The sequence below is a fragment of the Canis lupus genome, chromosome 14 (genome assembly GCF_048164855.1).
Source record: "Canis lupus baileyi chromosome 14, mCanLup2.hap1, whole genome shotgun sequence".
Taxonomy (NCBI): Eukaryota; Metazoa; Chordata; class Mammalia; order Carnivora; family Canidae; genus Canis; species Canis lupus.
Window position 1 is genome coordinate 22,500,328 of NC_132851.1, and position 12,367 is coordinate 22,512,694.

General features: G+C 41.3%; 1 pseudogene; it reads right to left on the reverse strand.

Moving 5' to 3' along the window:
• Positions 1 to 1,511: 1,511 nt before the first annotated feature.
• The window catches only part of LOC140604353 (metalloendopeptidase OMA1, mitochondrial-like), a 46,392-nt pseudogene continuing 35,536 nt past the window's right edge, over positions 1,512 to 12,367 (reverse strand).

Sequence of the window (12,367 nt, forward strand, 5' to 3'; positions counted from 1 at the left end):
GTGTGCCAGTTCTTGCCTTAAGGCAAGGATTTGACAGCATTCATTATTTTAACAATCTTCTGAATCAGTATGATTCATTTGGTGTTTTATTTGCCTGTTTTATTTACATGAGCACAATAAGAGCTGCTGATTAATATACAAAGAACTTCTTAGTGTGTGGATTATAAAATAGCCCTAAATTATATTAAGACTTAAAAAAAAAGCCTTCATGTGGAGATTTTGTATATCCTCCAGGGTCATAATTTCAACTTTTGTGTGCCAGAAATATCGAATTGCCTTTATTAGCTTGCTTGTAGATAGCAAGAATCAATAAATATTGTTTACTTCTCAGGGCCTGGTCTGGCTTGCCTATCACAGCAGAAATATCTTTTTTTTTTTCTTAATTCCGAAATCCCCCTAGCTTGTCTATGCTCCTGACCTGCCAGAAGGGTTTATTTACCTTCTTGTAAAGCTGAGATCCTTTAGGTCATAGACCAGATAATAGGCCAGTTACCACGGAAGACTTTTTAGGTACCAATTCTCCCTTTTTATTATATTACCCAGAATTTCTAAAATAAACCTATTACATATATATATATATATATATATATATATATATATATATATACAGGTATAGGAATGATGTATTCCCCTCTGGGCACATTGAGAGAGAATAGCTACCATCCATTGAAAAGTAATGCAAAAGGAATTTGGCAAACAAAAGAGGTAAGGAAAAACAGGTTCTGGTTAAGAACTCTAATTAAATGATAAATATGGTCTCTTGAAGTAGTATGGTTTCAATGAGGTGGTCTGATAATTGATTAAAAGACTTAACCTTAAATGTTTTCTTAAATATCAAGCCAATACCCCAAGGTATCTTCAGCTTTTCCTTCATCCGTGTGCCAGGTCCATGGTATACTCCACATGGAGGCTAAGTACTGAGCTGTTTGATTTTTCACAGCCACCAAGTAACAGGATTTCTGCAAGAATGGATGGCTTTCTGGTTTACTTTTCCCCTACAGGCTTAGATTAATCATTGGCACACAGTAGGGATGCAATGAGTGCTTGAGTGCTTTTTTTATTTTAAGAGTTTATTTAATTTTTTTTTTTTTTTATGATAGTCACACAGAGAGAGAGATTGAGAGGCAGAGACATAGGCAGAGGGAGAAGCAGGCTCCTCTCAGGGAGCCAGATGAAGGACTCTATCCCAGGACTCTGTGATCATGACTGGTGCCAAAAGCAGAGGCTCAGCCCCTGAGCCACCCAAGTGGCCCTGCATGGTTTTTTAAAAAATGTGTAATATAAACTTACTCAGTGATATTTTCCTCATTGAAGATATTTTAAAATAAATGAAAATAACCAGTGTTTCAAGAAAGATAAGTATCTAGTAGAGGAATTTAGATAATGGCAATATACATGATTTGATTCCCAAATATGCATTTTTGTTTTCATTTCAAACATCTTTTTTTAAGAAAGTAATATAAAAATGATAGATTGCTGCATTACATTTCCTGCATCTCAAAAATTTTAATTCAACTTCTAGGCATTTTCTTAACTATATACATTAACAGTATTTGCTCCTAATTTTGAATAGGAAGGGTATCTGTTTTCTGTTTCTTAACAGTGATATTTAGACCTTCTTTCTTTGATTCTTCAAGAAAATGGTTGACATTGAGTTTGAATAGTAATTGAGTCTGGTTCAGAAGGTATTGTGCAGTTATAGATCTCTCTAATTTTGAGAGCCTGAGATATTCAAGTATCCAAGTATTCAGCTTCATTTCCATGAGAAGGTGTGTGGATAACCATTCTGGCAACTTGAGATGACCCTGGAAGCTATTTGCAAATCCTGTCCACCACATAAGTGCTGAACTGGCTTTGGTGCCCACACAGGCTTTTGCAGCAAACTGGAGTTCAATATTATCAGCTTCAGCCTCCAGTGTTCTACTGCAATTTAGACTTGTCAAAGTGCCCCCAAAGTGCCAAAGTGCCAAACCATTTCCAGAACAAATGGCCCAAATCATTGTGAGAAAAATCAGACCTAGGATGTCCAGTAAAATCAACCAAGCTAGCCTTGATGCTGTGTGCCCAAATACTGCCTGCAGTTTCATGACCCAGAAGAAAAGCAAGTTGGTGAACATCAGTCCCACTATTTAAAAGCCCAGTGAAGATAAACCCTTATCCATTTGGAATCACAAAGGCAGTGCTCACTTGTGCAGCACATACACTAAAATTGGAATTACTGAGGCATTTGTGTCAGCCACTTGAGTAATCCAGTGGATTCAGACACCCCTGGGGCATCTTTATTGTGTTTAATGAGATGATAATCCACTTTTTTAACCATCAACTATGGGGCGTCTTTCTCAGCATATCACTTAAAAATTCTTCCATCCATGCTTCATATTCCAGTTCTGATAAATGTCTGAAATGTTCTTTTCTCAAGAAGAGTTAAGATAGCTCCTTCCTGGGAGTAGAATAAAACTCTACAAAAGCAATCCAAAACTATTCAACCCAGGGGCGCCTGGATGGCTCAGTGGGTTGAGCATCTGCCTTGGGCTCAGTTCCTAATCCCAGGGTCTTGGGATTGACCTCCAAGTTGGGCTCCCTGCTCAGTGGAGAGTGTGTTTCTCCCTCTCCTGTACCCCCTGCTTGCATTCTCTCTCTCTCTCTGTCAAATAAATAAATCTTTACAAAACCAAGCAAACAAAAATACTCAACCCAAAGAATAACTTTTATTATTTTTTTTCTTCCCTACACTCTCATTAAATAGTCCCTTCCACTTAGGGGGAAGGGCTTGCCACCATTCCCTTAGGCCGCTGCACACTGACGTTGATCCGCCAGTAATTTCTGCACTGGTCTAAGAATTTCCATCAGGAGAGGAGCTACAGCTGTTGAAATGGCTAAGGACAGAAACTCTGCCCCCCACTGATCAAGCAGGAATGACCGAAACTTCTTTTATCAGTAGCTGCCTTGAGAAAGAGTCATTTCATGTGGTGCATTTTTTGGGTAAGGATCCAGATTTCCTTACTTTTGGTACTCCACAGGCATCCTGTTCTTCTGTAATTGAAAGCCCTATAAAAATGAAAGTATCCAGGCAGAAAAGCCAACCTATCACACTGATTCACTTCCAGGCCCTGACACTGATTACTCTGTGGTTAAATTTGTACTTGAGGGCAGTCCCTGAGGTTACAGGCAATGTGTTACATTTTCTCCAGTTGGTCTACAGAAAACAAACAAAAACAAAAACAAAAACACCACAGCTTAGTAGCAGACTGCAGGCATAGATGAAGGTCGTCTTTGTTTGATTATCCTAGTAGTGGTAAAAGTCAAGATGATTCCTTCCAATCAGTGAATGTGTTTGTTGGCTTGCTTTTCTGAATTAGTAAGTATTGTAATTGCCTCTTTCTCTTCCCTGCTATAAACTCAATGAGGGAAAGGATCATGACCTGTCACTATTATAGCACCAAAACTAGGTACAATACCTGCGAAAAATAGATGCTCTGTAAGTATGCTGAAGGAAAGAATGCATGAGCCAGCAAAACTGTCTCTTAAATGCTCATTAGAGCACTGTGGTGAAATCAATTAGCCTTGACCTAGAAATCAAACATGTTCAAGGCATGATGCTCCCCGCCTTTTCATTACCTATCCTTTCCTAAATCTTGAAAGTTCTAAGCCTCAATCTCCCTAGCTGAGGAATAAACAGAAATCAGTGTGCCCAGCCCTTGTAAGACTTTGGAGCTTCTCCTAAGATAATGCAGATGAAAGCACTATGAGTTATAAGCTACTTTATAAATGTACACTCAGACATGGCATGTCACCCTGACACTGATCAGGGAAATAATTTAGGAAGGGAACGGGGAGTAGAAGGAGGTGGAGAAGGTTTAATTTGCCAGAATTCTCGGGGGGCGGGGGCGGGGGTATGGTATGGTATACAGATGGAAGAAACATTTGATAAACTACTTGAGGTGTTGAGTGAGAGCCTTTACCACTCCTACACCAAGAGGCATGCTCCAATTTCAAATAATGCTGAATGAAGCTTCCTTCTAAGAAAGAGTTCTCCACTTCCTTGCACACTTTTGAATATAGAGTGGGACATAAGTATGGAGGCAGAGGTGCATTGCCTGTGGCACAGAGGATAATCCTCCCACGCTCCAGCAACTTTTCCTGAAGATTAAAGAGCAAAAATTTATTCCTTTAAATTAAGACTTTGAGGGATGCCTGGGTGGCTCAGTCAGTTGGGCATCTGTCTTTGGCTCAGGTCATGATCTCGGGATCCTGGGATCAAGCCCCGCATCAGGCTCCCTGATCAGCAGGCAGCCTGCTTCTCCCTGCCCTGCCCCCTCTGTCAAATAAATAAATGCATAAATCTCAAAAAAATAAATTAAGAGATGATGTCTGCCTATCAAAGATAACAAAGTAAAAACCTGCCTGGGATGAACACATATTGTATACCCAACTTCGTATATAATCATGTCGGAGTCCTATTGGACTACACTGGACCTGAAGAAACTCCAGCCTGTGTATCAGAAAGTCAGAATATATTATATTCATGTAGGAGGGACCAAGCTCGATCTTATTAGCCAAAAAGTGAAGCTCACATAGCAATGTTTGGACAGACCTGGAGTCAGAAACTTCTGGGCTACCGAATGTTTGAAAGGTGATTATATTTTAGATATTGATTCAAACTCATTGAACACATTGCTTATTTGTACCACATTTTGCCATTCCCTGTCTCCAAATGGATAGACTCCATCCAAACTAGGCAAATGAAAACCGGTAACGGCTTGCTAATGGATGTCAGAATCTTAGCTCATTTTATTTCAGTGTTCTTTCATTTATTCCTTAATTCATCAAACATGTATTAGATGCCTGAATGGTCCAAGCATCTGGAGCTGCATAGGGAATTATAGTAAATACAAACAAACATTGTGTGTATGTGTGATCTGAAATGTTTACTAGTTGTGGTATGAGAGAAGAAACATACCATTAAAATAAAACATTTGGCTCTTGGGCTAATTTCCAAGATGTTTGAAAAAAAATTGTCCATTTTGTGCATTCCCTCTTCATGACTGGGTTGAATCAGGAATACAAAACCACCAGAGATTTGACTGCAGTATTTCATTTCTCTTATACAAGTTAAATAGAATACTGTCATTCAAATTATGCCTAATCTCCCCTTGATATTTTTGCAAGATTACCTGAAAACTTCAAAACAGTGTGAAATAGACTCACCTATTCATGAGTTAATTCAGCAAACATTTATAATACTTATCATGTGCCAGGCACAGTGCACAAGTACTGGGGAGGAAAGACCCAAATAAAGGGTTCTAAAAGAACTCATCTTTTGAAAATAATTAGCAGTTGAATAAATAACTTATAATTCACTATGGTGGTACAGTTCTATCAATTCATGCAAGATATAGAGGAAGCATAGAGGCACACGGAGGAAGGTGAGGTTCATTGGACCCGGGTGTTCAGAGGCTTCCCAGAGACTGTTAAGCTTAAGTTATATTTGAAAGGAAGAATAGGGGGTGAAGGTAGAGATGGGCATGTCGATATGAAGGATCAACATTCATCAACAGACACCTGCAACAAAATGTGTGTCCTGGATCCTGGGAAATATAACCAATTCATGCCTGCCGGAGTAAACTATGGTAAACAGTACTTTTGTCAAAGTTGTGTTTTTTTGTGTGTGTGATATTACTAACTTGAGTATGATGAATCCTTGTGATTCATTAGTTGAGATTTGCGCGGAGTCTTCTACATTCTCTGAGTCTTCCACATTCTCTGTCTCTCCTTCAGACTGTGTTGCCTTTGTGATCGTAGAGTTATGATATGGTTAAAACCAACAATGTCCTTGTAAAAATGGTCAAATGATTGTAGAATTGACCACATGATGGCAAAGATAACATTGGGAGATTTAAATGCCTGTCTATGGTCACAGAAAGATTTGTCTAAGATCTGTATTCCTGTTTGCCATCTCCTCGGTAGCAGCTTTTATTTTCTATAGGCTTTTTCATCCCTCCCTTCCCCTTCCTCCTCTTCCTCTTCTTCCCCCTCCTCCTCCTCCTCCTTCTACTTGCCCTGCTCCCTGTCTTCCTTCTCCTCCCCCTCTTCCTCCTCCTCCATTCTCTATGACCCTCTATGTCTATGACTACATACTAAACCTGGACTTTCATCTATAAAGTATGTGTCTTTTTTTTAAGATTTTATTTATTTATTTGAGAGACACAGGGAGAGAGAATATGAGCAAGGGGAGGGGCAGAGGGAGAGGGAGAAGCAGACTCCCCACTGACTCCCCACAGAGCACAGAGCCCAGCCCGATGTGGGGCTTGAACCCCTCCCTGTAAAGTATTTATTATTTATTTATTATTTTTATTTATTTATTTATTTTTAAGATTTTGATTTATTTATGAGACACACACACACACACAGAGGCAGAGACACAGGCAGAGGCAGAAGCAGGCTCCTCGAAGGGAGCCTGATGTGGGACTTGATCCCGGGACAGGGATCATGCCCTGGACCGAAGGCAGACGCTTAACCACTGAGCCACGCAGGCTCTGTAAAGTGTAAAGTGGTTTTAAATCTGTTCCTAGAATTCTTTAGAACTTCCTGTGAAGAATCCTTGGGGATGACTGAGTCAACGGCATTGCAGGCTTACTTTCTTCACAGATCTTTGACAGATTCATATAGATCTGCTATTTAAATTGGGGCTTTGGGCAAGATTTTATTTGTAAAAAGAGGATAAACTGAAGCAATCAGAGGGGCAGTGACAGTATCATTACTATATAGCTACCTAGGCAGAACTACTTTCAAACATGGGTCTTTTATTCTCAGATGCTCATCCCATTCAGTTATTCCAGGCGAGCAGTCTCCACCACATTTCCCCTTGTAGCAAAAGAAATCCCTGTCTGTGAACTGTAATAACAAAGAGGGTCATCATGTGATCCCTGTTTCCCCTCAACTGTAGACTTAACTGTCTCCTAACCTCCTTATAGCTTTGTTTAGAGATTTTATTTATTTATTTATTCATTCACTCATTCATTCATTCATTCATTCATTCATTCATGAGAGACACACACAGAGAGAGGCAGAGACATAGGCAGAGGGAGAAGTAGGCTCCATGAGGGGAGCCCGATGCGGAACTAGATCCAAGGACCCTGGGATCAAGACCTGAGCCAAAGGCAGACAATCACTGAGCCACCCAGGTGCCCCTCCTTCTACCTTTAATCAGAAAACCTCTGTTCATAACTTTCCAGATTTAATTCAGTTTGAAGATGCTAACCATGAATTTATTCCATTTATTATGCTCAGCCTTGGAAACACAAGGTTAAAAGTATATGTGTGGTCTTTGAAATGGAGTTTCTCATCACCTCCTCTGGGTATGGGAGACATCTACGTGCATACACCTGACTTCTTCAGTGAAACCAGTCTGCATTGGAGGCATGTTTTTATGGGTTGAATTTGTCCCTAGAAAGATATATTGAAGTCCCAACCCCCAGTACCTCAGAAAAGTGACTTTTATTTGGAAATGAGGTAGTTCCTGATGTGACCTGTTAACCCAGGGTGATACTGGAGTAGGGTGGTGGTCCTAATTCCACATGACATGCCCTTATAAGAGGATGGCCACGTGAAGATACTGAGACACAGGGAGAGAGCGCGTCAGTGTGAAGATGGAGGAGAGACTAGAGTGATGCATTCTCAGCCCAAGGAACACTAAGAGTTGCGAGCCATTATTAGAACTTAGGAAAAATATATGGAACAGAGTCTCCCTCAGAATTCTACCTAGGAAAGAACTAAACCTGATTTCAACTCCCTGATTTTGGACTTCTGGCTTCCAGAACTATGAAACAATCAACTATTGTTTTAAGCCACCCAGTTGGTGGCACTTTGTTATAGCAGCCACAGGAAACTGATACAGAAACATAAAGTTCACAGTAAAAAAGCCATTTTCAGCACTGCTGTGTGTCTGGCACACCACTGGGAGCAGGTGACATTTCAACTGGGGACTCAGAGTAAGTTGGGGTTGTCCAGAGGGAAAGGGGAGGATGGGCTTCCATAGGAGAAGAGAAAGCAGCAGCAAAGGACAGGGTTTGGAAAGATCTTTTGACGTTTGAGCAATGAATACTGGGTAGCCCTGTACAGCTCCCGCGTGGAACATGGGGTGCTTTGGGTAAAGGCTGTTGCAATGCCCTTTTGCAACAAGACAGTTTACTTAAATAATAATAATAAAAAAAAAACCTTCAAGTTTTGAAATCACTGTGTGTGTGTGTGTACGCGCGCGTGCATGTGTTTAAATATGTATCTATCCCCAGATGGTTTTTCTTTCTTTCTTTTAATTTCTTTTTAATTATGGCAGCTATTCTCCAAACATGTTTTTGTTTATCTCAAACTAAGTATACAGTTTCAACATATGGAGCATATTTTGTTTTACTTCAGTTTATCTTAAGAAATCAGCTTTCCTAACTCTTGTTGGCAGTGGACCCAAATGATTTCTTACTTTTTTTCCTCCTCTTTACTTTCTCCTCTTCCTTCTTTTCTTTCAGTTACAATTGGTCTCTCTCTCTCTCCCCTTCTTTCTCCTTCCCTCTCTTCCTCCCTCCCTCCCTCCCTTCTTCCCTTCCTCCCTTCCATCCTTCTTTTCTTTTTCCTTCTGGAATGTTATAAAAGATTTCCCATGTTAATGAACTGGCTCATTTAGTGACAGGGAGCAATCATTCCTTGGCTTGTGACATTTAGTCAGCCTAGAAAATATACAAAGTGGAAATAAGGTGAATAAACGAGTCAGGAGTCATATTTGCTCTTCCAGTGATAACACCATGAACCTGGTATTCAAGTCTGTTCATCATCTGGACCCAAACTTTTTTTTATTAGCCTTGTGTTGCATGATGCTTTTCCAAACCTCAGTGTCATTGGCTCCCTTACTCTTCTTTCGTTAGAAAATGCATTTTCATCTTCTCAGCCGCCTGCACGCCACTTCCCCTTCAAGATCCAGTGCAGATGTCCCTCCCTTTAACACATTTTATGATGCTTCCTGGAAGAATTAATCATATTCTCCCCTGGATTCTCCTAGAGCTCTGTATATCCCTCCATCCTTGCTTTATTTTGGTTGGTATTTATTTTCCTATCTGTCTCTTCCACTAAACTGGGATCAGAAATGGTTTCTCATTGTTCCAAAATCTCCAGTCCAACAGAGCAGGGTCATAGAGTAAGCAGTCCATAAATTCTCACTGGAGTGAAAAGAGATGGCAATCCTTCTACAAGGATAAAAAGGTTGTCTTTAATATCCATGCAACTCCTCTTAAAATTATTTGCACACTTCCCAATTTGAAGAGTGCTTAGAAATGTCAGAAACTGGGCATCGGAGGCAGAGAGCCACCTGGAATGCTGAGTATAAGATTGTAGGGAAACTTATCCTCATAGCAGAAACTGGGCATCAAGCAGACTTTAAATGTAGCGTGGAAGTGCAGTGATACATTCGTGAATATTTCTGCAGTGACACTAGGAAAAGTGTTTACCACTTAAGCCAACTCTGAAAACTGGAATCAGTTGCATTATTTCTGAAATGGCTTCTGAGGGTAAGTGTGCTGTAAATGACTCATGAGGTCTGCCAGAAGCATGAAAGAAGGAGTAGTGTGGCACGTGTGATGCACTTAGCATGTCTGTACTCCCCTAAAACAATGCCAGTGTCTTTCGTTTTAAGACCCCCAGCACATTACTTGACACATTGAATACAATCGACATATGAATGAATGAATGAATGAATGAAGATTGCCTAACCCGATAAAAAGCAACAATACAAAACTGCCAGCTTCAGAGGTACAGCTCTATAATTCTTGCACCCCTCTATGATTATTTAGCCTTTTCAATGACCATGTGATATCAGACACTTTAAATATTATATTTCATGATCCCTAATTCCAGCAACTGAATTCCAGTATCAATGACCTTATTGTGGCTTTGTTTGTCCTTTAAACGCTGCTCAGTGGACATCTGTGCAGTGAGGAGGGTTAGTGGCCCATGAACTAAGCATACGTTCAGGCCATGTTACTTACAATGACTGGGGTCCCCTCTCTCTTCTCTGACCACTTTTTTTTTTTTTTTAAGAGAGAAAGAGAGAGAGGGATGCCTCAGTGGCTCAGCGGTTGAGCGTCTGCCTTTGGCTCAGGGCCTGATACTGGGGTCCTGTGATCAAGTTCCGCATTGGGCTCCCTGCGAGGAACCTGCTTCTCCCTCTGCCTATGTTTGTGCCTCTCTCTCTCATGAATAAATAAAATCTTTAAAAGAGAGAGAAAGAGAGAGAAAGTACATGCAATGGGGAGGGGCAGAGGGAGAGAGGGAATCTTAAGCAGACTCCTCCTGCAGCACAGAGCCAACAAAGCTCAATTCCATGACCCTGAGATCATGACTGAGCCCAAATCAAGAGGTGGGCCCTTAACTGATGATCCACCCATGCACCCCCGACCACTTCTTTTTTTAACAAGGGGCTTGGAAGTAGCAGTAATATAAGGTGGTAAGGAGAAAAATGCAGAGAGGATAAAATGGATGAGGGGGATGCAGGTAGGCATGGGTGCTGATGGGTGTGGTCAAGGAGGAGGTGCAGTGCAGGGACCCAGTGGCACCAGGGTTCGGCCTCATCACACTGAGCCCCTGGACTTAACTGTGTTCCTCCTTGATCTCTCCTTCACTTCTTATGGGCAAACCAAACAGCTTCCTGTCCTGTTGTACTCAGACTTCTACATCTGTCTGGCACTTTCCACGGTAGAGCTGTGTACTGAACACTGATTAGGGTATGTTTGTGCCACATCAGGACTATGGGACTTTGTAACCTGGGAGAAATCTTACTGGGTTGTGTCCATCTTCGTTGGAAAGGTGGTGTGTGAAGGAACTGAGATTGCAGAGGGGAATTACCGAATGTCAAATGCTACAGACATGGCTTTATCCTGTCCTTGTGGTAGGATATTACTTCTCAATTGAGGAAGCTCCATCTCAGGCCCAAACCTAGAGATTGATCTTTCAATCAATCTCTACACGGTGTATCAGTGGCAGAGTTCTAGAACCTAGCCTTGTGGCTTTCACTACAGTCTATATTTGTTTTTGCTTCCCCGACCCTCCTCTTCAGAAGCCAGGTTGTCTCTGCTAGGAAGTGGTTGGGTTTTTGTTTGGTTTCTTCGTTTGTTTCATTACAAAAGTGTAACCTCACTTATTAAATTATTATAACTATTATCATTTAAACTTACAGTTAAACAATTAAATAAGGAGTTTATGTTTATTCTTGGGAGGGAATTTTCTAGTTAAACATCTCACAGATCTGGTCCCTGAAGTCCTGAGTGTTTGACAAATGGCCTACCTGATGACAAATGAACTATAGCGGCAGAGCGGGGGTGACAGCCCCTCGCTGATACAAGTCTCCTGGCCCACTGCTGCCTTTCTTTGAGAGCTGAGTAATCAAGAGATAATAATCTTTCTAAGCAACATTAAACATTTCAAATGGTAGTATGACAGTGGACTCCTAAATCACCTGTGCCATTGAGTCGGGAGTCTTAAGAGCTTTTCCACACCGATGTGGCATCTGTAATTAGCAGGCAGTTGTTCTTGGTTCTGAGTGAAAGAAAATGGTTATGATCAGGAACGATCCTCATCCGCATCTCCATCCCCATCCTCATCCCCATCCCCATCCCCATGCCCATCTCCTGCTATGGAGAGAGGGTGTGGTCCAGTCCTCCTTAGGAAGCAAACCTGGAAGGAAGGTAGGCAGGACTCCTACATGGGAATTTGTTATATTTTGCCACAGGACCACCCAGCTACCTATCAGTCACCAGCTGACAGATTTCCCTCCCCTTCTTCCTTGGCTTTGCATTGGGGAAAAATCCCTCACTGTCCTCTGTCCTGGGAGACAGCTCTTCCTCTCTTCAGCCAAGAAGCACACACTTATGATTAATCAAACTATGAATACATATTGTGAGTCTGAGGGTGGCTTCTTTAGAAACAGCCCCGGGCTGTGCAGTTAATGCTCTGAAGCACATTTTCACCCCAGGAGTTAAGCTAACTTTGTTGAGAATTGTCTCCAGCTCTGTCAAAGATGAAACAGAAGCTTCTCTGTAAACCTCAATTTCATGCCATGAAAAGATTGCCCTCTATGCTAAAGACTTTAAGAATGGTTTGGGGAGAAATGTTATAGACTTTTCAAACAGGAAACCAGCTAAACTCCCACAAATCTTCACATTAACATAGTGATTTCTAATTTACAAAGCACTTTCGGCTGGCTGGCCTTGTCTGTCTTTGACTTCAAACCACAGAACAGCCGCACTGGTTAGGAGGAGTCTGTCACGGAAATCTACCCCCCTACATGCCATCCAGCCCCACTGACAACACTCGGGCCCTTGAAAAA